The sequence below is a fragment of the Balaenoptera borealis genome, assembly GCF_965194805.1.
Source record: "Balaenoptera borealis genome assembly, chromosome: 5".
NCBI classification, from domain to species: Eukaryota; Metazoa; Chordata; class Mammalia; order Artiodactyla; family Balaenopteridae; genus Balaenoptera; species Balaenoptera borealis.
In genome coordinates, this window is record NC_138862.1 from 97,725,214 (window position 1) to 97,748,125 (window position 22,912).

The following is a 22,912-nucleotide window of genomic DNA, read 5'->3' on the forward strand; positions in this document are numbered from 1 at the left end:
TCCTGATAATAATTTGTTAATAAATGACAAACTAAAAAAAAAAAAAAAAAAATGACAAACTGGTTAATATATTATAAAGGGCAATAAAATTATTTGGGTCATCTTTTCAATAGTGCAATAATCAAATGTGTATTTATGGGACAAAATACCCTTGCTGTGGAGAAAAATCATTTGCATGACTAGCGGTTTTCTACAACTTCTACACTTTCAGAGTTGTAAAATAACCCAGTCAACAGAAAGACAATAAAACATGCACATTCCTATAGAATTAGATAATCCCCGGAGGGTCCCCTAGGTATGCCCAGTACTCCAATGAGAGTACAGATACCTGTACTCTCCTTTGCCCATTCCCAAGTCTTGTGGTATTTTTTCTGGCAACAAATACAGGAGAAGCTATTTTTCATTTTAGGTATACTAAATATGTAGTGCCAAAGAAACAGGGGAGAAAGTCCAATGTGCAATTTGAAGGGCTGAGGCTGCACATCAGTAGGGGAACAGCTTTGAATACCTTTGTCAACTCTGCTTGATCTTTACACATACCTCATCAGCGAGCTCATCAAATTGACACTCAATCATAGGCTGGAATTAGAGGCAACTACCCAGGACTCTGCCCTTTCCCTCTTCCTTGCTTCTCAATAACCTACTTCACTGCCACCCCTGTGTCTAACAGGCTTAAAAATTTTGGTTCTGAGTTCTTGACCTGGCTTTACTTTTCTGGCCCTTTGATATCTGGTAATTATGTTTCCCTTCTGGTATCTGAATCTCAGCTTTTCTCTTCTGCAAGACTGGCCCCTTGGATTGAGATTTCAGCTGATACTTCCGGTCAGAAATGCTTGCTCCGGTCTAGACCTATACAAGGGAGAGCCCAAGTCCCAACGTAATCATTTGGTGGGTGCTCAGGTGAACTGCCCAAAAAGAGAGGGGCCAGAGAAGTAGATCTGAGTCACTGGCACAGAGATGAAACTTGCCATATAAAAGTCAAGATTTTCAATTTTCTCTTTGACCTTTAGCCTCTTCTGTGGCTCAATGACAGAAGCTCCTTTACTGTATATGTGCTGGGTAATTGTCATGTGATTTGAAAATAGCTCTGGTAACCTCTAGGTAAAACAAAGTGTTCACTCGTTCATTCATTCATTCACTCGTTTGTCAAAAAGTACTAAATGCCTCATTTGTGCTAAGCACTGTACTAGGTACCAGAAGATACACAGATAAACAAAATATATCCTTGTCCTCTAAAAACTTAACCACTGAGGGCTACAAAGCAATGATTTTTTTTTTTTTTTTTTTTTTTACCTTTTCAAGTGCATTCCGGGGTAGAGTAATAGTAGAGCAGGCACACTGGTGTGTTCCTCTATCACTCCACTGGCCCCTCCTCCAATGAAGAAACAACTACAAATAAGGTAAAAATAGGGAAATAAATATATAGATATTAATATAGATACAGATAGATGGACAGCTCATATACAAGGGATATACGTATAGTGTGTTGCCTTGGGTTGTTGTACATTTTGGGATAAGCCGACAAAAGATTTTAGACAAAAATTTCTCTTTCAACTCATCATAGTAAGAAAATGACAATAACAAAATAATATCAACACTGAAACAAACAAATAAAATTATGCTCTGTAACCATGTCTGATGTGGAAGGTTTTGGAGAATGGACTCTAAAGAGGAAGAAAACCCCAAAAGGGTCATATTTATTCTGAACAATGCTCTTCTGCCTCTTTTGCTTCTAGGTAACTTTTAACCCCTATACAATTACTTATTGTTATGGATGTACCAACATAAACTCCCATATTTTCAGAATTTTATTTTAAAATTATCTCCAAGTAATGGAGTTGCACTATGCCACTCTATCCCTTTGCATACACAAAGAACTAGTAGGTCATTTTGAAAAATATACATATACATATAGTAGGAGGGGGCATTTTCAAAATTTACCAAGGTCATTAATGCACCAAATGTAAATGGTCTCCCATTTATCAAAAGCCCTGGGGAAATCAGGAGATAAGCGAAATGATAGATGAAGAGATGAAACTCTAGGCTAATGGGCTGTATATCAATAAATCAGTGTCACATTTATGAAAGGTTTTGGAAAATGATTCCTATTCTTTGCTTATTTTTAAAATTTTAAATCTCAGGAAGGTAGCTGTAGGAGGACTAAAAACTGAATTTAAAAGAGACCCATCAGAAGCATTTCTCCTATGATTTTTCTCATGATAATTTGCATTTCCCTACACTAATTTCAGCAGAATTTATCATTATCTCCACTTTTGTATTTGTGTTGCCTCTCTTCTTCTTTTCATGAAATAATCAGTTCATAAATTATCTCACCCAGGGATTATTTTTCTTACTTCTTCCCCCTGAAAAATTATTGGGACTTTATATAAGAAAAAAAAAGATTAACATGCTAAAAAAAGATTTAAAAACAAAAGAATCTTTCAATTTAGTTAGTTATAAACAATTTTTATTGACCAAAAAAAGTCATTAAAATGAATTCAGGGTGACTTAAGAGTTAAACCTGGCAGAGAGAAAACTTATTTTCTAGAGCACGTTATTTAAGGTTAAATCACACATAGGTCCATGGGAAACAAATGATTCTCAGAAACAAACTTTCTCTGCTCCCAAAAGTGACAAAGAATTGAGATGACAATCCAAATACTGGATAAGAGGAGACATGTTAAATTACAGATGTAAAGTCAAACCATTAGCGAGTTTTAGGAATGACAAGTGTGTCTTCCCTGGGCAAGTGGGGTTTTCTGTCTCCTGGACAAATGTGTATTTTGACACCTCCAGTTGATAATGGAGAAAGGTGCCTGTGATGAGGCAGGTTTCCTCCAAGTCGGGCTAGATGTTGGGGATCAACGTGGCTCTCAGGGCTTCTGAGTGAGTGAAAGGGAAGCACTGACAGGTGACCACAGATGCAGGGGATCAGTCTCAGAGGAGAGCTTCAGGGGAAGAGATCTCCTCCAGTCCTAGGACAGGGTCAGTGCCTTGATAGTTGTTTCCATCAGAAGCCACACAGGAAATGATCTTGCTGATGGGTTCACCAGGCCAGTAATAATTGTCCCTCTTAGGGCTTGAGCTGGGAAGCATGACCAACCAAGGTCAGCCAAAAAACAAAAACCAAGAAAACAACAAAAAAAGCACAGGACCCTGCGACTCAAAGGGAAGGGATAGCGGGAAATGCTTAGAAGAAATCTCTTAGAATTGAAAATGTTAGACTTTTAAGCTCAGAATAATACTTCAGAACCTGAAATCCTAGACAAACTCTCCAAATATATACTCTGTAAGAATTTAGTTGCTGATATGCATACTGGCTGTTAAAATATTGATGTACTGAATATTTTCAGGCTAGTTGGAAAGTAGTCTCTGTCCTGAGACCACTGAGTGCCCCTACCCTCTGGACGGCCTCCCCAGTCCCCAGGGTCTAGCAGACTTCTCCCAGCCCAGCTAATAAATTATTAAAGCAGGGGCCCTTGAGGACCCTGGTGGCTCTGGCATCTGCTCTGAATTTGTAAATTTCCTGTGTCATACAGTTTACTAAATAAATTTTAATTTTACCTTTACATAAATCCAACACTTAAAATGAATTGTATCGGTTTTCCCATTCCCTCTTCCCTGCAACCACCCTTCCTTTCATACTAGTCTTCCATACACTTCACAAAAAAGTAAGCTCCCTCAACCTATCACCTGTATCTATAATGTTAACAAAAGGGAATATTAATATCACTATTTGTTACTGAATTCAAAGCTTTAATTATTGTTTCCAATTCCAGCAGCCCTTTCTGAGAGTGGCACAGCATGAAATAAAGGAAATACAAGACGTGACTATAAAGTGATGAAACTGATTTTCCCATGTGGCTTGTGGGATTTCCCTGATTACTTCTCAGTCATGCCTTGTATTAGTCAATAGGTAAAACTAGCCTTCTGAGCACGAAGATTTCTTACACGGCACAAATAAAATATGCATTCTTCTCCTCATGTTCACAGGGGTCTTTACACAGGAAAATTTAGTGCTTATAGAGAACTCCAGAGACTAATTAGTCTTTTTTGCACTGTTAGTCTATTCTTTTAAAATATTTTGCTCTGAGAGCATTACACAGAATTTTACCTGGCATAATAGAATACTATCAATGTCCCTAATGGTCAGCAAACCAATTAAGGACCAAAATAGTAAAACCATACTCAGTACACAATTTTTATGAAAATAGAATTTTCAAAGGATGACAAACAAATTATGCTAAGTGGTTTGGTCTTGTCACTACCAGTCACTCACATAACTCCTCAGACAGTGGCCAAAAAGGTACGTAAGAAGGCAAAAGTGGCAACAAAAGAATTTTGCATGGATACTTCAATTTACCCTGGAGCTTTATTTATTGGGATGAACCTTTCCATATTCTTCTGCAGAGTTTAGAAATTAATTGCACGATGTTTTGGGGGTGTGTTTGAAAGGATGTTGAGTGCTTCCGGAAGATTTATTACTGAACTTTGATAATGGCACAGCCAAAGAAAGACAAGACAGTAGCATTTGTCTCCAGAGTTTCATTTTCCTATCTGAACAAAAACCCAGTATCCTAAGAAGGTGAAATGTACCATTTTTATTTTTATGCTGAGGAGCCAACCCCCTCAAAATAACTTCTTCTAAAACCAATTGTCTATTTATAGTAGAAATCAGAGAGAATCAAGGAAAGGACATGCAGACAGCTGCTTAATCCTGGTGTCTTTATATAGATATATAATATCTCCACATGGAGGTAACTAGGTAATCTTCACTACTATCATGTTGGATATCTTTCTACTATTTCCGCTCTATAGAGCAAAGAAAATAATATATGGCTATAATACTGCATGCATGTTGTTTTACCAATATGGGATTACATTGCACATTCTCTTTTATGAACTACTTAATTTTATGAACGTAATAATATTCCCCATGAATACTTTCCAGGTTATGACCATTCTATAATGTTTTCATAACATAATAAAGAAGTACCATGATTTATAGAGAAAGCTTCCTATTAATGGAGTTCAGTCTATTTCTATTTTTTCACTATTTATAATACTCCTGATAACATCCTTCTAGCTAAACATTTGTGCCTATTCATGCTTATGATAGGACTCCTTAATGCTGCTGAGAACAATCAGACACAACTGAGGCTAACTTGTCATTTGTATACTGGTCTGAAAGTTCTGTCTGCAAAGGAAATACAGTAAGCATACTCTGCACTTAATACTATAATAATGGCTTCAGTGTTCTCTCCTCAGAGATTTATTTCAAAGTGTCTGCCATGTGTACCTTGCATTAGAAATGAATATCACAATATTCTGCATTTCAAAAAAAGTGTTTTGTCTTTTAAAATTTAAATTTGAAATAATTCTTTAGACCAGAGACAGTTGTGTTCTCTGTAAAATTTGAATCATAGATAGAGCATCACAAATCACCAGGGAATGGTAAATTATTCAATAATGTTTGTTTGAATAAATGATAAGCAATCTTGGGGAAAATGCATTTACAGCCTCACCTCACACCATTCACCAAAACAGATTCGGGTGGATTAGAATTAAATATGTTTTAAAACAAACTATTAAAAAACTGGAATTGGATATTCATCGAATCTCTGAAGAGGGGGAGAGTTTTTACAATCAGCAGTTAGAAAAATCACAAAGAAAATCATCAATGAATTTATACTCAGGAAATTGTTTTTTAAACTTTTGCATGTTATAAAAACATAGGTCAAATAAAATATAGTGTTTGAAAACAGGATAAAATAACAGAATACCATCTTCACTAATAAGAACATAATTGTTTATAAGAAAATCACTAAATAGATTAAAAAAAGAAATTCTATAGAGGCAATTCACAAAAGTTGGCAATTCCCAACATTTTAGAAAACACCATCACCAGAAACCAAACAAAGCAAGTTAATACAATAATGATACATCATGTTTTAACCTATAAAACATGACAATTTAAAAAAGGAGATAAGATACAATAAAGGGGTGTTTGCTCTTCCAGATATTAGTACACACGGTTATCTAAACTTTTGTAAAGAAATATGTTAATATTAATCAGATGTTATAGGAAATGCATATGCCTTCATTTATTGAAAAAATAATAACATAAATAGCCAATAATACTGTGTAAATTTGAATACATTCATGTTGAATGAAGTGTCAAAAATGATGAAGCCATATATATATGCAAGTACACAAATATAAAATCACATTAAGTGAAAACAAATAACTGTTTCCATAGTTGGCTAGCACAGTGTACCTGGCATGAGAATTTATGCAATAAATATTTGTTAAATGAGTGAAATACAAATATATTTTAGTAATGCTAAATATAATAATGTTCCATGAATATTTTCCAGGTATGACTATTTTATAACGTTTTAATAATTGTTCTATGGTGCTTTAATAAAAAAAAAGTCTGGAAAGAAATGTACCAAAATGTCAAAGCATTTGTATTAGTATGGTGGTATCATGGGTGATTATTTTTCATGTCCCTCTATTACTTTTTATTTTTAATTAAATTAATTTTAAAAGCAAAATTATAATTCAACAAACATATATTTTAGACTTTGTCCTATAACAGCTTAAACACTTCCAATTTGTTCTATTTAACAGTGTGGTGTGTTTTAATCCTGAGAATGCTCCTTGTAGAAGCACAGAAAAAGTTGCTGAAAAACCTATTTTTTCTACTTCTTCAGTAAATGAATCTCATATCTTATTTGGGAGATAGAAAAAAAAACAACAGGATTTCTGGAAAGAACTCTTGGAAGAGGTAATGTTTGAGAGATGGCTAGCATTTCCAAATTTCCACAATACATATCATTTTTGCATTAGCTTTACTTATATATAATTACCTGGAATACTTAAGCATGTAGGCTTAAGAACAGCCACATCAAAGCCCAGAGAAGCAAACAGATCAATGTTCTGGGATTATTGATGGATTTTCCAGCATTTATAATTTGTGCAGGCTATTTGGTGGAAATCCAGATTGAATTTAACAAGCATATGAGAACCCATTGGGAGCATTTGAGTGGGGGAACTGTATGACCTCAAACCGACACATTGGACAGTGCCCTCACCACCTCTCTGAGATTTCCTCCCACTGCCTTTAAAACACAATTGAATTGTGTCTGTACTCCCTTGGTACTCTTCTTTCTGCCATGTAACAGCTGGTTAATATGAACTGATGTGTCAGTGTCTCCCTTTTCACATAACCAGCATGTTTTAACAAAGGTCTTCTGGGATAATACCTAACTCAAGAAGGACAAAGGGATTTTATGTGTCAGCTCCAATGGATTGATTGTGGCTTCCTACACATTGTGGTGAGACAGGATCTTATACCATTTCTAGTCTCAGCCGTAAAAATTATCACGAATAGTAAGTTTGCCATTGGCATAGGGTAGGGTCAGTGACGGCACATGTATAGTGTTCACCACTCCAGACTTATCCTAAAAGCAAGACAGTTACTTTACACAGTGGAAGGGAAATAATTTGCCACACACAATTCACACCATGCATGTGAATGACAGTGGGCCAGTAACACACAACAGCCACCAAACAAATATGAATTGCATATATGCATGTAGAAGATGCAAAAACAACCAAGTCCCAAATATTTAAAATCCTTCACAATGGGTCAGTGGTCCCTAAACACCCATCCCTGGACTGGTGCTGATTGGTAACCAAGTTTTGTGCTCATTTGCACCAAAATGAAAAAGAAAAAGGAAAAATATGATTTTTTTAAAAATAAAGTTTAACTTTTCCTCAATTTAAAGAGGTTTTTAATTCTCAGATTGTGTCATTCCTTTTTTAGGTACTATAATGATCTTCTATACGAAATGATGGTAATCATTTAAATAGATTTTTTCCCCTAGTACCTTCGCTATGTTAATTTCCTCATTTAAAAAAAACAAAAAGTGGAGACTCGCAAAACCTAAAAGGCCTTGTCTAGCTAACAAAGTATTTTAGATGGTCTATCAGAGTTTGCTTCTTTACTGAATGTCAGATTTTCAACTATGAACACATGGAAGATAAATCTCTCTGCCATCTCCTCCTTACTAGAAAAAAACGCTCAATATAATTTCCCTCTTTTTGAGAACTCAGAGACCATCACTATGCTCATTATTTATTGTTCTCTACTGTAACAAGAAGGAGCTTCTTAAGTCTATCTTAAATGAACCCAGGCCATCCTATGACTTGACTACATCTATAGAATTTTCTTCTAATATTTCTTTACCCTTTACTTCTGGTTTCCTACCTATGAGTGCTCCCTGTCAGAGCTGGTAGCAGTTCATTTGCGCTGGCTGCCTGCTCACACAGCAGCAATCCCGGTAAGAACTGGGCAACATATCTGATGGATGGAAGCAAAGTTCATAACTTTTAGTGTCTGACCTTTGAAACATCTAATTTGGCTTGGAAAGAAAATGTTTGTGATGATTTTATGGTTCCAAGGTGTGTTCTGGAGAGACATATGGCCAATTTAATTACTGGAGACAAGATGATTCAACACCTAGTCCCCCTGTGTTGTTTTTGTCTTCTATAGATGCCCGAAAGCTTTCATGCAGCTGGTGGTGGTCAGGTGACACAGTGGCAGCTTATGGGATGTAAACAGAAGTCTGCACAGGATTTCTGGGGATACTTCCTAATATAAGCACTGACCCATCCTACTTTATGCATCATCTTTGAGAATGGAAATGTAGATGAGATGCCTGGAGGTGCAGAAGCCATCTTGAAACCATGGATGAAAAGTATGAAAGAAAAGTGCACATTCTACAGATGCTGAAGTGGGAAAGTTAAAAGAGCGTGGGTACTTGGAGGCATTCTTGAGCCACTGTACCAGTCTTGTGTGCCTTTCCTTAGACGACTTGCAATGGGAGACAAACTACTAATTGTGTAAGCAACTCTTAGATCTTTAAACTTGAACATATTTTACACCATACCTGAGTACGTTCTACATGATTTCTCTAAAGGTAGATTCCACTGAATTTGTTTTATCCTTGAAATATTCCCCAAGGAGATTTCGGAATTATAAAATACAGTCAAGGTCACTGAAAAATTGATGAGAAGAGTTTCGTATGAGCAGAATGAAAATGTATATCCAACGAACATTAGTAAATCATACCTTAATTTTCATTTGAAGGACAAGAAGTGTCTCTATAAGCAAATATTTCCAGGACAATAAGCTAAGAGAGCCTTTTATTACTACAAAATTATTCATTCCTGTGCTTGTACTGTTTCAAAACTCAAACTAATAAAGACAATTTTCAGATGCCAAATTGTGGAAAAATTTTGAAAATTTCTGCTGCATCTTAAATAAGTCATATACTATGGGGAAAAAAAGTTGTCAAAGAGTGTTAGAAAACTTGAAGCACATGTTCAGAAGTCAAGAACATGAGGAATTTAAGCAAGTTGCAGAGAGCTTCACAATAGATTTAATAACCAGAATGTTTATCACTGATTTTTCCCCTTTTATTTCAATAATGTTAACATTTTTGTGTGAAGTGCTTTCAGACACTGAAGAGCTCATTCGGGGAATTAAAAAAAGAGTCCATGTAAATGAAATAGAACAGAAATGTTTGCATCAGCTTCTCTTCATTTTGCATTTTTCTACCTGATCACTCACGGAAAGCATAAAAAGCAGAATGATGAGGTCCATGTATTTAGACTGCACAAATATTTGAAACTTTAAAATAAAACCTCCCCATTATAGCAATGAAAACCTGAGCAGGAGCATCCTTGTCTTGTTGGAGGAATTTCCTCACCCCTCAAAGGTAGGCTGCCTGCATTGGGGAAAAAGATTGGCTTTGTTTATCATAAATAATATTAACAAATTGTACTCATTCAGAAGTCAGTGTCTGAATACAAAAAGAGGGTAATTGCCTCAATTTGTCTGTCATTTAACAAAAATATCTTTAAAGTACCATTATAAATATAAAATAACCACATTGTCTTTAAAAATTAGAAAATAGAGGAAAGAAAATCATTGATAAACCTACCAGCCTCAAAATACATAATTGCTATTAGCATTTTTGTGTATTTTCCTTGAGAAAATTTTCCTTTGATTCTTTTGTCATTTACAAAATCATTCTGTACATATAATTTTGTATCTCGCTTTTTATTGACTTCTTCTAAGGATTTCCGTATTGTAGTTTTATAATTATCATTTTAATGACTATGATTCACATTTAATCCAGTATAATTTTCTTATTTATCTTGGGTATTTGTTTCCAGTACCATAATGTGTTTTTAAAAAATGGTAAACTAAAAAATAAAAGTCATATATCATGTTCTCTATTTTAGACTTTTAATTTTGGATATATTTTCCAAAGTGTTATTACGGGGTCAAGGATAGGAACACTTTAGTGGTTCTTTACATGTACTGTCAAATTGTTTCTAAAATGGTTGTAACAATGACGCTCCATCCGAAATATGTGGAAAATACTTATTAAGAACTTCTGCTGGTAAAGGAAATATGACATTTTGTACCCAAGCCAGTGGGAACCATTCAGATATCTTTTTCTACAATAGCACTTATTTTCCATAGAGCATTCCTAGAAACAACCATCTCCATTGCTGCTTCCTAAAGAAGGTTGGGGGGTCAAATATAAGGAAAGTATATTCTCATTAACCTCTTAGAGATTTGCTTTACACAATAGTATATTCAAAGTTCTGTGATATCCTGTCAGAAAGACAACTGTTTAACTTTCTTTCTCAAACACACCTCCCACTGAGGGCCCCCACCTTTTTATAGCACCTGCTCTCATTCTGACTTACAAACATGCTCTACGAAACACACCTTAAGAAAAGATGATGTGAAACCTACACAAGCCTCTTAGATAGCCTCATCCACCAGAGGGCAGACAGCAGAAGCAAGAAGAACTACAATCCTGCAGCCTGTGGATCAAAACCACATTCACAGAAAGACAGACGAGATGAAAAGGCAGAGGGCTATGAACCAGATGAAGGAACAAGATAAAACCCCAGAAAAACAAGTAAATGAAGTGGAGATAGGCAACCTTCCAGAAAAAGAATTCAGAATAATGATAGTGAAGATGATCCAGGACCTCGGAAAAAGAATGGAGGCAAAGATCGAGAAGATGCAAGAAATGTTTAACAAAGACCTAGAAGAATTAAAGAACAAACAAACAGAGATGAGCAATACAATAACTGAAATGAAAACTACACTAGAAGGAATCAATAGCAGAATAACTGAGGCAGAAGAGCGGATAAGTGACCTGGAAGACAGAATGGTGGAATTCACTGCTGCGGAACAGAATAAAGAAAAAAGAAAGAAAATAAATGAAGACAGCCTAAGAGACCTCTGGGACAACATTAAATGCAACAACATTCACATTATAGGGGTCCCAGAAGGAGAAGAGAGAGAGAAAGGACCCGAGAAAATATTTGAAGAGATTATAGTTGAAAAATTCCCTAGCATGGGAAAGGAAATAGTCACCCAAGTCCAGGAAGCACAGCAAGTGCCATACAGGATAAACCTAAGGAGAAACGTGCTGAGACACATAGTAATCAAATTGGCAAAAATTAAAGACAAAGAAAAATTATTGAAAGCAGCAAGGGAAAAATGAAAAATAACATACAAGGGAACTCCCATAAGGTTAACAGCTGATTCCTCAGCAGAAACTCTGCAAGCCAGAAGGCAGTGGCATGATATACTTAAAGTGATGAAAGGGAAGAAGCTACAGCCAAGATTACTCTACCCGGCAAGGATCTCATTCAGATTCAATGGAGAAATCAAAAGCTTTACAGACAAGCAAAAGCTAAGAGAATTCAGCACCACCACACCAGCTCTACAACAAACGCTAAAGGAACTTCTCTAAGTTAGAAACACAGGAGAAGAAAAGGACCTACAAAAAATACCCCAAAACAATTAAGAAAATGGTAATAGGAACATACATATCGATAATTACCTTAAACGTGAATGGATTAAATGCTCTAACCAAAAGACACAGGCTTGCTGAATGGATACAAAAACAAGACCCATATATATGCTGTCTACAGGAGAGCCACTTCAGACCTAGGGAAACATACAGACGGAAAGTGAGGGGATGGAAAAAGATATTCCATGCAAATGGAAATTAAAAGAAAGCTGGAGTAGCAATTCTCATATCAGATAAAATAGACTTTAAAATAAAGAATGTTGCAAGAGACAAGGAAGGACCCTACATAATGATCAAGGGATCAATCCAAGAAGAAGATATAACAATTGTAAATATTTATGCACCCAACATAGGAGCACCTTGATAAATAAGGCAACTACTAACAGCTATAAAGGAGAAAAACGACAGTAACACAATAATAGTGGGGGACTTTAACACCTCACTTACACCAATGGACAGATCATCCAAAATGAAAATAAATAAGGAAACAGGAGCTTTAAATGACACAACAGACCAGATAGATTTAATTGATATTTATAGGACATTCCATCCAAAAACAGCAGATTACACTTTCTTCTCAAGTGTGCACGGAACATTCTCCAGTATAGATCACATCTTGGGTAACAAATCAAGCCTCAGTACATTTAAGAAAATTGAAATCATATCAAGCATCTTTTCTGACCACAATGCTATGAGATTAGAAATCAATTACACGGAAGAAAACGTAACAAACACAAACACATGGAGGCTAAACAATATGTTACTAAAAAACCAAGAGATCACTGAAGAAATCAAGGAGGAAATCAAAAAATACCTAAAGACAAATGACAATGAAAACACGACAACCCAAAACCTATGGGATGCAGCAAAAGCAGTTCTAAGAGGGAAGTTTATAGCTATACAAGCCTACCTCAAGAAACAAGAAAAACCTCAAATAAACAATCTAACCTTACACCTAAAGGAACTAGAGAAAGAAGAACAAACAAAACTCAAAGTTAGCAGAAGGAAAGAAATCATAAAGATCAGAGCAGAAATAAATGAAATAGAAACAAAGAAAACAATAGCAAAGATCAATAAAACTAAAAACTGGTCCTTTGAGAAGATAAACAAAATTGATAACCCATTAGGCAGACTCATCAAGATAAAGAGGGAGAGGACTCAAATCAATAAAATTAGAAATGAAAAAGGAGAAGTTACAATAGACACCGCAGAAATACAAATCATCCTAAGAGACTACTACAAGCAACTCTATGCCAATGAAATGGACAACCTGGAAGAAATGGACAAATTCTTAGAAAGATATAACCTTCCAAGACTGAAACAGGAAGAAATAGAAAATATGAACAGACCAATCACAAGTAATGAAATTGAAACTGGGATTAAAAATCTTCCAACAAACAAAAGTCCAGGACCAGATGGCTTCACAGGTGAATTCTATCAAACATTTAGAGAAGAGCTAACACCCATCCTTCTCAAACTCTTCCAAAAAATTGCAGAGGAAGGAACACTCCCAAACTCATTCTATGAGGCCACCATCACCCTGATACCAAAACCAGATACTACAAAAAAAAAAATTACAGACCAATATCACTGATGAATATGGATGCAAAAATCCTCAACAAAATACTAGCAAACAGAATCCAACAACACATTCAAAGGATCATACACCATGATCAAGTGGGATTTATCCCAGGGATGCAAGGATTCTTCAATATATGCAAATCAATCAATGTGATACACCATATTAACAAACTGAAGGAGAAAAACCATATGATCATCTCACTAGATGAAGAAAAAGCTTTTGACAAAATTCAACACCCATTTATGTAAAAACTGTCCAGAAAGTGGGCATAGAGGGAACCTACCTCAACATAATAAAGGCCATATATGACAAACCCACAGCAAACATCATTCTCAATGGTGAAAAATTGAAAGCATTTCCTCTAAGATCAGGAATGAGACAAGGATGTCCACTCTCACCACTATTATTCAACATAGTTTTGGAAGTCCTAGCCACGGCGATCAGAGAAGAAAAAGAAATAAAAGGAATCCAAATCGGAAAAGAAGAAGTAAAACTGTCACTGTTTGCAGATGACATGATACTATATATAGAGAATCCTAAAAATGCCACCAGAAAACTATTAGAGCTAATCAATGAATTTGGTAAAGTTGTAGGATAGAAAATTAATGCACAGAAATCTCTTGCATTCCTATACACTAATGATGAAAAATCTGAAAGAGAAATTAAGGAAACACTCCCATTTACCATTGCAACAAAAAGAATAAAATACCTAGGAATAAACCTACCTAGGGAGACAAAAGACCTGTATGCAGAAAACTATAAGACACTGATGAAAGAAATTAAAGATGATACCAACAGATGGAGAGATGTACCATGTTCTTGGACTGGAAGAATCAATACTGTGAAAATGACTGTACTACCCAAAGCAATCTACAGATTCAATGCAATCCCTATCGAATTACCAATGGCATTTTTTATGGAAATAGAACAAAAAATCTTAAAATTTGTATGGAGACACAAGAGACCCCGAATACCCAAAGCAGTCTTGAGGGAAAAAAATGGAGTGGGAGGAATCAGACTCCCTGACTTCAGACTATACTACAAAGCTACAGTAATCTGGCAGAAAAACAGAAGCATAGATCAATGGAACAAGATAGAAAGCCCAGAGATAAACCCACACACATATGGTCAACTAATGTATGACAAAGGAGGCAAGGATATACAATGGAGAAAAGACAGTCTCTTCAATAAGTGGTGCTGGGAAAACTGGACAGCTACATATAAAAGAATGAAATTAGAACACTCCCTAACACCATACACAAAAATAAACTCAAAATGGATTTGAGGCCTAAATGTAAGACCAGACACTATAAAACTCTTAGAGGAAAACACAGGCAGAACAGTCTTTGACATAAATCACAGCAAGATCTTTTTTGATCCACCTCCTACAGAAATGGAAATAAAAACAAAAATAAACAAATGGGACCTAATGAACCTTAAAAACTTTTTCACAGCAAAGGAAACTATAAACAAGATGAAAAGACAACCCTCAGAATGAGAGAAAATATTTGCAAATGAATCAACGGACAAAGGATTAATCTCCAAAATATATAAACAGCTCATGCAGCTCAATATTAAAGAAACAAACAACCCAGTCCAAAAATGGGCAGAAGACCTAAATAGACATTTCTCCAAAGAAGACATACAGATGGCCAAGAAGCACATGAAAAGCTGCTTAACATCACTAATTATTAGAGAAATGCAAATCAAAACTACAATGAGGTATCACCTCACAACAGTTAGAATGGGCATCATCAGAAAATCTACAAACAAGAAATGCTGGAGAGGGTGTGGAGAAAAGGGAACCCTCTTGCACTGTTGGTGGGAATGTAAACTGATACAGCCACTATGGAGAACAGTACGGAGGTTCCTTAAAAAACTAAAAATAGAACTACCATATGACCCAGCAATCCCGCTACTGGGCATATACCCAGAGAAAACCATAATTCAAAGGGACACATGCACCCCAATGTTCACTGCAGCACTATTTACAATAGCCAGGTCATGCAAGCAACCTAAATGCCCATCAACAGACGAATGGATAAAGAAGTTGTGGTACATATATACAATGGAATATTACTCAGCCATAAAAAGGAACGAAATTGGGTCATTTGTTGAGACGTGGATGGATCTAGAGACTGTCATACAGAGTGAAGTAAGTCAGAAAGAGAAAAACAAATATTGTATATTAATGCATGTATGTGGAACCTAGAAAAGTGATACAGATGAACCGGTGTGCAGGGCAGAAGTTGAGACACAGATGTAGAGAACAAACGTATGGACACCAAGGGGGGAAAGCCGCGGGGGGGTGTGGGTGGTAGTGTGATGAATTGGGCGACTAGAATTGACATGTACACACTGATGTATATAAAATTGATGACTAATAAGAACCTGCTGTATAAATAAATAAAGAAAGAAAGAGAAGAAAAATAGAAAAGATGATGCACACATTGTATACAGTTGTCTAATAGACACACAAGAATCCCCCCCAAATCTGAATCTATTTTAGAAAATTCGTCTCGCAAAATGATGGCAAAAGGATTAACCAAAAGCAGCTTTAAAAAACATAGACATTAGCAGATTTGGATTTGCCCAAACTTAGTCTGTGTGACCTCAAGATTTCAGGTTCCTTTAGGTATTTGGGGAGGGCTAGAAAAAGAAGTTTTCTGTAGTCAGCAGAGTATGTGCTCACAAAAGGAATTCTTTGTTCCCTGTTCTTTCTTTTTCTCTCTGGTTTATTGAAACTACTCCCGATTTATATGATTCTTCTACTGCACGGAAGCTGCTGCTGTGTCAAGAATAAGAGCATAACTATAGGAAAAAGAGAAGCCCTAGGGTAACAGCAACTTTAATAGAATATTCCACGTGAGCCACTTGGCACATGGCAGGATCACTGTGAATGGTACCACTTGTCATTAACAATAGCATCTATACTTGTTCCTGGTTAATAAAAAGACTAAACAATTTCCCTAAAACATAAATTGGCATTTTCTAAGAATTTTCTTTTCATTTGCTATTGCCCCATTAACAACAGATAAGTACCATTTTCAGGTAGTAATTTAAAATCGCTTGTTAACAACACTGCCTCAGATACTTAGTAAAAGTTTGGCAACGGACTGAACCACAGGGACAAACATAAACAGATCAAGCCCTAGGACATTAAGGGCAGAAAAGAGAACATGTCAACAGAAACAGAACTGAAGCAACAAAACTGAGCAAAAAACAGAAGAGCTGAATAAAACAATGTAAACTGAATAAATTAAACAAATAACATCATCCATGAGGTGGATGACTTGTTCTATGAGAGAATCTGAATCTCTGATATGTGAAACAGCATTCAAATATACAATGAAGATTTACTGGACTATCAGAGAGACATAGTCAAGAAATATTATTTTGCAATGTAGATCTGAAAACCTGTCAGTAAAATTTTCAGCCTTATCCTGTCCCATCCTAATGAATGATCTAATTGATAAAGAAATAAGGAACACAGTCCAAATAATTTTAATAGCAATATTTGTAATCTGTTGAAAAATGTGGACCTTGAAGCCAAAAAGACCTGGATTCTCACTACTCATGAACTTTTAGGCTTTGAGGGAGACACTTATTTTCTCTAACATTTTCTTCGTATATAAAATATTACTTACCTCAAGGATTAACTGGGATCATGCATTGGAAGTACTTAACACAGTGCCTGGCACATAGTAAATGCTTAGTAAATATTAACTATTATTACAGCATTGTAACCATTATTTGGGAATACAAATGACAAAATATAGGACTAATTTTGAGTGGAGACCCCAAATAAAGTAGTAGCAATGAAAAGAGCTACTGAACTCCATCTGGGGCTGAGGTCCAGAGAGACTGAGTGGTTTCCTAAACTGGTAGAAACCAAGAATTTTAATATCTAATTTTGAGTCTTCTGGCATGACTCTGCACTTCTGTGCCTCTGGGAGTTGCAACTGTGTTAGACCTGACTTCTAATGACAGGAACAGTTTCTCAATGTCATCTCTGAGCCGTACTTAAGAGGGCAAGGCCGGATCACCAATGCGTAATAAGATCTTTAATGAAATCAGTCCTCCAGGATTAAAGGGTTATTTCCCAATTTTCTTACACCAGACTTAAATTGAGAAGGGACTACCACTCAATATCGAAGGAAAAGTTGGTATAATGAATTAATACAGGAAGTACCCAGAGAAACGGTAGTGTCTTGTTGAAAAGACTTCTTAAATTTCTCTATTTTATTACCGAAACTTGACAGTTAAAATACAAAAGCTGAAGCAGATTTCAGTCTATATTAGAAACTTTACCTCACGGGTATTTCCCATCTTGTTTACAAAAACTAAAGGAAGTTAGGAGCCAAGGCCATATTTTTAAAGATCTGAATCATTAAACATAATTTTTCAAATAAGATACAGTATCAGATCTCCTGTCCTCCACATGAATTTTGGGATAAAGAAAGTAAACTAAGGATAAAACAATGTTTTTCCAGGGTAATTGTTATAAGGGAGAGGGACCAATGAAAAGCTGGCTTTACCCAGAACTAACAGAGTTCTGGGATGAGCATTATAAAGGGTCTGTGTCCTTTCCAGAGATGTTGCAGTTGATGATACATTTCTGCCAGTAATATAATGACGGGCCCCTACCTACTGTTTGTTCCATCTCTCTCTTAGAGATGCAAAAAATGGATGAAAAGAGCCAAGCAGTGATATAAGAGGAGCCGTATGCCTCATAATCAAGCACATTCATCCATCATACTCAGATATGTGACAGGAGACATGGGGCAAGGAGTGCAGGAATAGGAAACCAATGAATGGAACCTTCTCAATCTTATCCTTTTTGCCCATAAATCCAATAAATAAACATCTTTTAAAAACACCTGCTATTCAAGCATATTTAATGGAGTTAAACCATATGTGTGGGCTGGGAAAACTGTAATAGACTGTAATCTTGAAATTACCCACATAAGTCATTCTGCATCACTTGTTCTTAATGGGAATCCTCAAGATGTCATTAAACATGAGTTTCATAAATGAGACTCAAAGGTGGAGAGTGATAAATCAGATATGCAGTACCCAAAGAAGGAATGGTCTACTTGGGCAACAGCAGAGGGGAATGAAACAGAGAGAATCTCTAAAGTTAAAAGACTACAATCAGTAAATTGGCCTCAAACTATTGAATCTGTATGTTTACGACAAGTTGACAGGGGACTTTTCCTGTTGCCCTGGAATTGGTGACTAGCCCCCAAACTAAGACCAAACAGATATTGAGCATCCTGTGTTCTGCAAAGAACTGCCAGCAATTAGGTCTTCTTAAGAGGTTCTCACATTAGCTTTGCTACCCAGTGGCCCCCAACCTTTATAAGCAGAAAGCTTATGATTGCTGAGAAACCTCAAGAAAAATACATCCTGATTGTATGACCAATGCCTTCCCAAGACTGTGGCCTGCCTGTTGAGGAAACCCCAGCCATGGGGTTCACCAGTTAAGAGGAAGTAGGACAAGCAAGTGTTACAGAGAGTCAAAGATGTCAAGCAGGAGCCAGAATCTCCATCAAGCAACCAGGCTTTGGGGAATTCCCACAGCAACCTCCCCCAAGAACACACACGTGTGCCCCCTGAGAAAGCCAGGCAAGGGGCTCTTGCATACAGTTCCTGCTTTTCCCACCACTACCTACCATGTCAATCCCCTCAATGTGGCAGGAACCCCAAGCCTGGCTTTCTCATGGGAATTCTTGCCTTCTCCCCCCAAGCTCAAATGCTTGTCTCAATGCCAGAAGAGTTAAAACCCAAAAGAAGATTGAGAGAGATCTTGCCTTCTTTTTTAAAGCAGCTCTCTGAAATCTAGGGTCAAACCTAGAAGAGAAGAGATGGGATTAGAATTTTTAAAAATATTAGTTGAATTTCCAATAACTGAACATGACTAGAAAATATAGAATTTCACGGAGATAATACTATAGCTAACATTTCTTCAACATTGAACGTATTAGGCACTGTGATTTAAACAGAGTAATCCAATGAATCCTCACAACAATCTTTTGAATGACTATTGCAATTGTAAGAGAGCTGAATTTGCCACCCCAAAATGTGTCTCTTTGGCATGAGGATTATTTTAGGCTGGTTGCTTTTAAGAAACAAAAAGTTCAGGAAGAGCATTTACTTCCTCCCCCTTAACAGCATTAAAGGATTGAGATAGGGGACCTATCCCAGGAAGGGAGCCATCCCCAGAGCCAACCGTAAGGAATCAGAGCATGGTGTCGTAGATGGGGCAGAACTCAGCAAGGCCTGTTTGACCAAGTCCCCTCTGTGTCCCATTGTCTCTGCATCATAGCAAACATGTGTTGACCAAACATTTGTTGTTCCCATCTTCCTATAAATTGTTTTCTTCCCCTTTGAAGTCCCAAACCCCTATCCCTTCTCCTTTCAGGTAACATATAAGCCTCAGCTGCCTAACTTCTCCTTGGGTCTCATTTTTCTTATGGGCCCCCTGTATGTACGTAATTATGATGATTACATTATGAATGATTTTCTCCTGTTAATCTGTCTCATGTCAATTTAATTCTTAGACCAGCCAGAAGAACATAGAAGGGTAGAAGAAAATATTTTCCTTCTCCAGCACTACTATCACTCCCATTTTACAGATGTGGAAACGGATGCATTAAAAGTTAAGTAACTTCTCTGTAGTCACACAACTAGCATATGTTGGAACCAGGCAGTTCAGGTCCCCTCTGTTAATCACCACAGTCTTCTACCTCTCCACATTAAGAGGTTACAAAAGGAGACACAAACATGTGCTTGAAGGAGAAGATTGGAAAAAAAAAACCATTCCATATTACTATCCTACTGAGTTCAGCTGTTCAATAAACTGGTTACATGTTTATAGGAGAGGCTTAATAAATATTTAATAAAATTGTGTTAATTATGAAGGGGCTAGGGACCATCTACTCATACCATTTTCAGATATTCTTGCATTTCTAAATATAAAACATTATCACTCGCCTTATCCTGTGTACTGTATTAATTGAAAATAATATAAAGTTAAACACAGACACATTGCCTATTTAAAGCTCAGTAATTTTCTTAAAAGATATTTAGTTCATTGACATATATATAAACTACCAAATGTAAAATAGATAGCTAGTGGGAAGCAGCTGCATAGCACAGGGAGATCAGCTCGGTGCTCTGTGACCACCTAGAGGGGTGGGATAGGGAGGGTGGGAGGGAGGCTTAAGAGGGAGGAGATGTGGGGATAGATGTATACATATAGCTGATTCACTTTGTTGTACAGCAGAAACTAACACAACACAGTAAAGCAATTACACTCCAATAAAAATATTTTTAAAAAGATAGTTCGTCTAATTTTCTAACGCGAACCTTATATTTATTACTAATTGACACCTGAATACTTGGGAAGAAATGGTCCAGTTTCTTTCTAAGAATGGAAAGAAATTTGGTTAAAAGGTACATATTCCCAGCATCTCCTACATTTAAAATCAGTTACAATGATTTCATCTCTAGCTCTTTGATAATAATGGGCTACTTCACCCAAAAGGTCTCTCAAACCTCTGATTTGCAGAATTTTGTCTGAGCTTAAACGACTCAGTAAAAATGTACTCTTCAGAAAGAATACTCTCATCCACCTCACTGATTATTATAGATAATCTACTGCATTTAGCTAAAATGAGGAAAGTTTTAATTGCTTGATCTTTCCTGTAATGTCTACCTGTGAGCCTCTATTTGTGGGTTGTAGTTAGTCTCTTAGTGTAGATGTTTATTTTCTTGCTCATAATCTAAAAATAAATAGATATAAAACCTAAGCCTTCTCTGTGTCATGTTGTTTCCTCTCCTTATTAACTGGGGAGCCTGTACTTCCTTCGGTCTTGTTCTTGTTTCAAATGTGTTATGAAAGGCTGGTTCTTTCTCCTTGCTGACCTGCTCTAATTGGAACTCATTTTGTGTCCCGGCCCCTCTGACCGCCCTGCAGGCTTCTGCTGTTTCCTTCCTCTGTCCTTGCTGATCTGCCCTTGTTCTATTCAGCAGATAATTGCTTTTTGCATTTCAGATCTTAAAAACAGCCCGATGCTCTGGTTTTCTTATCTTTCTTTGCATCAGCATGGTTATCTCTATGCTTTGCCTTTAATACTGTCATATTTTTTACTTTTAAAGAAATTCCCAGAACTGTTGCACACCACTTTTCCTCTGAGAGTCAGTGCCCCTGGGATAGTCTCCTCAAATACGCTAAGCTCAGTTGTGTGTCTGTTTTACCCCTCTCTGAACTGTGATCCTTCCTTAGTTTCCCCTTCCTTAGTGTTCTGCCATTGACCCCCTACAAGTGACTGAACAACTCACTCAGAACTGTAATTACTCGACTTGCCATGTATTGAATTACTGGTGTGCTTGTAGCCTCTTTCACTGAAAGCTATTGGTGTAACTTCAAACAAATATTATTCCCATTGTGATGAGTCTAAGAAAATACAACCAGAGCTATATAATCCAGAACATTCTCTCCCAGGCTGTATTTTCTAAAATCTGGTTACTTTCTCTCATAAACGTTCTTTTATACGAGTCTCTTTTCTTTATCCCAGTTCAGCTAATCATTTTATTTTATTTACATATTTATAAGCAGCTTTAGGCATACACAGCACTTTCAGAGCAGTAAAGAGAACTGGAATCAAAACATAGTCTTTGCCCCAAGAGCTTACAATCTATTTTCGAATTTCTGATATTTTTCAGAACTGCCCTAAATGAGTCTTTTAGGAGAAAGCTTGACTATACAATAGTAACTGCAATATCTGCAGAACCCAGACAACTCAGAAATAAATGTATTTTATCCCAGACATGGCTATCAGGATTGTGAATATGTAAATAGGTTCTGTCCTTTCACACCTGAATGAATGGATTACATCCTGCAGAAAACTGCTTGCTTTTGAGAGATTTAATTAAGACAGGAATGCAAGAGTTTTCTTGGGACAAACAGGATTACAGCATTTCAAAAATTTATGAATATGTTGCACTCATCCAACTTAACATTCGTTGGGTGGATTTTCTTGCTGTACTTCTGGGTGACTTTTGAATACAGCATTGATCAAAAATCATAATAGTTATGGAAGTCTTTGGTGGAGGGGAATGGTGGTTTGCAAACCCAGGAATCTTGGAACAAACAAGCAAGTGGAAAACCAGGACTACATATCCAGTGTTTATTGCGAGAAACTTCACTAAAACTACTCAGAGCTAAAAATATCTTCAAAGATGATTGCCAACAAACATATGCATTAAAATTAAGAGAAATAAGAATTGTAAGCTCCCTGAGGGCAGGGAATATTTTTTATCTCAGTGGGGACTATGTTTTGGTCACCATTAGGCACATGGTCACCCTGCCTACCACGTGGTTCTTGCATAATCTGTGACTTAACAGCCT

The 22,912-nt window shown here is 36.5% G+C and overlaps 1 protein-coding gene across 2 annotated transcripts in view; it reads right to left on the reverse strand.

Annotated features, from left to right (window-relative positions):
* Positions 1–22,912, reverse strand: part of LOC309629777 (uncharacterized protein) — a 212,711-nt gene that overhangs the window by 101,121 nt on the left and 88,678 nt on the right. Inside the window, exon 1 of one of the 2 annotated variants that reach the window (XM_082394288.1) lies at positions 1,294–11,461. The exons of the other annotated variant lie outside the window; for it this stretch is intronic. The gene's annotated coding sequence lies outside the window, so the exon portion shown is untranslated. Of the gene's footprint in view, positions 1–1,293; positions 11,462–22,912 lie in introns of those variants that run through there. 2 annotated transcript variants of the gene reach the window in all.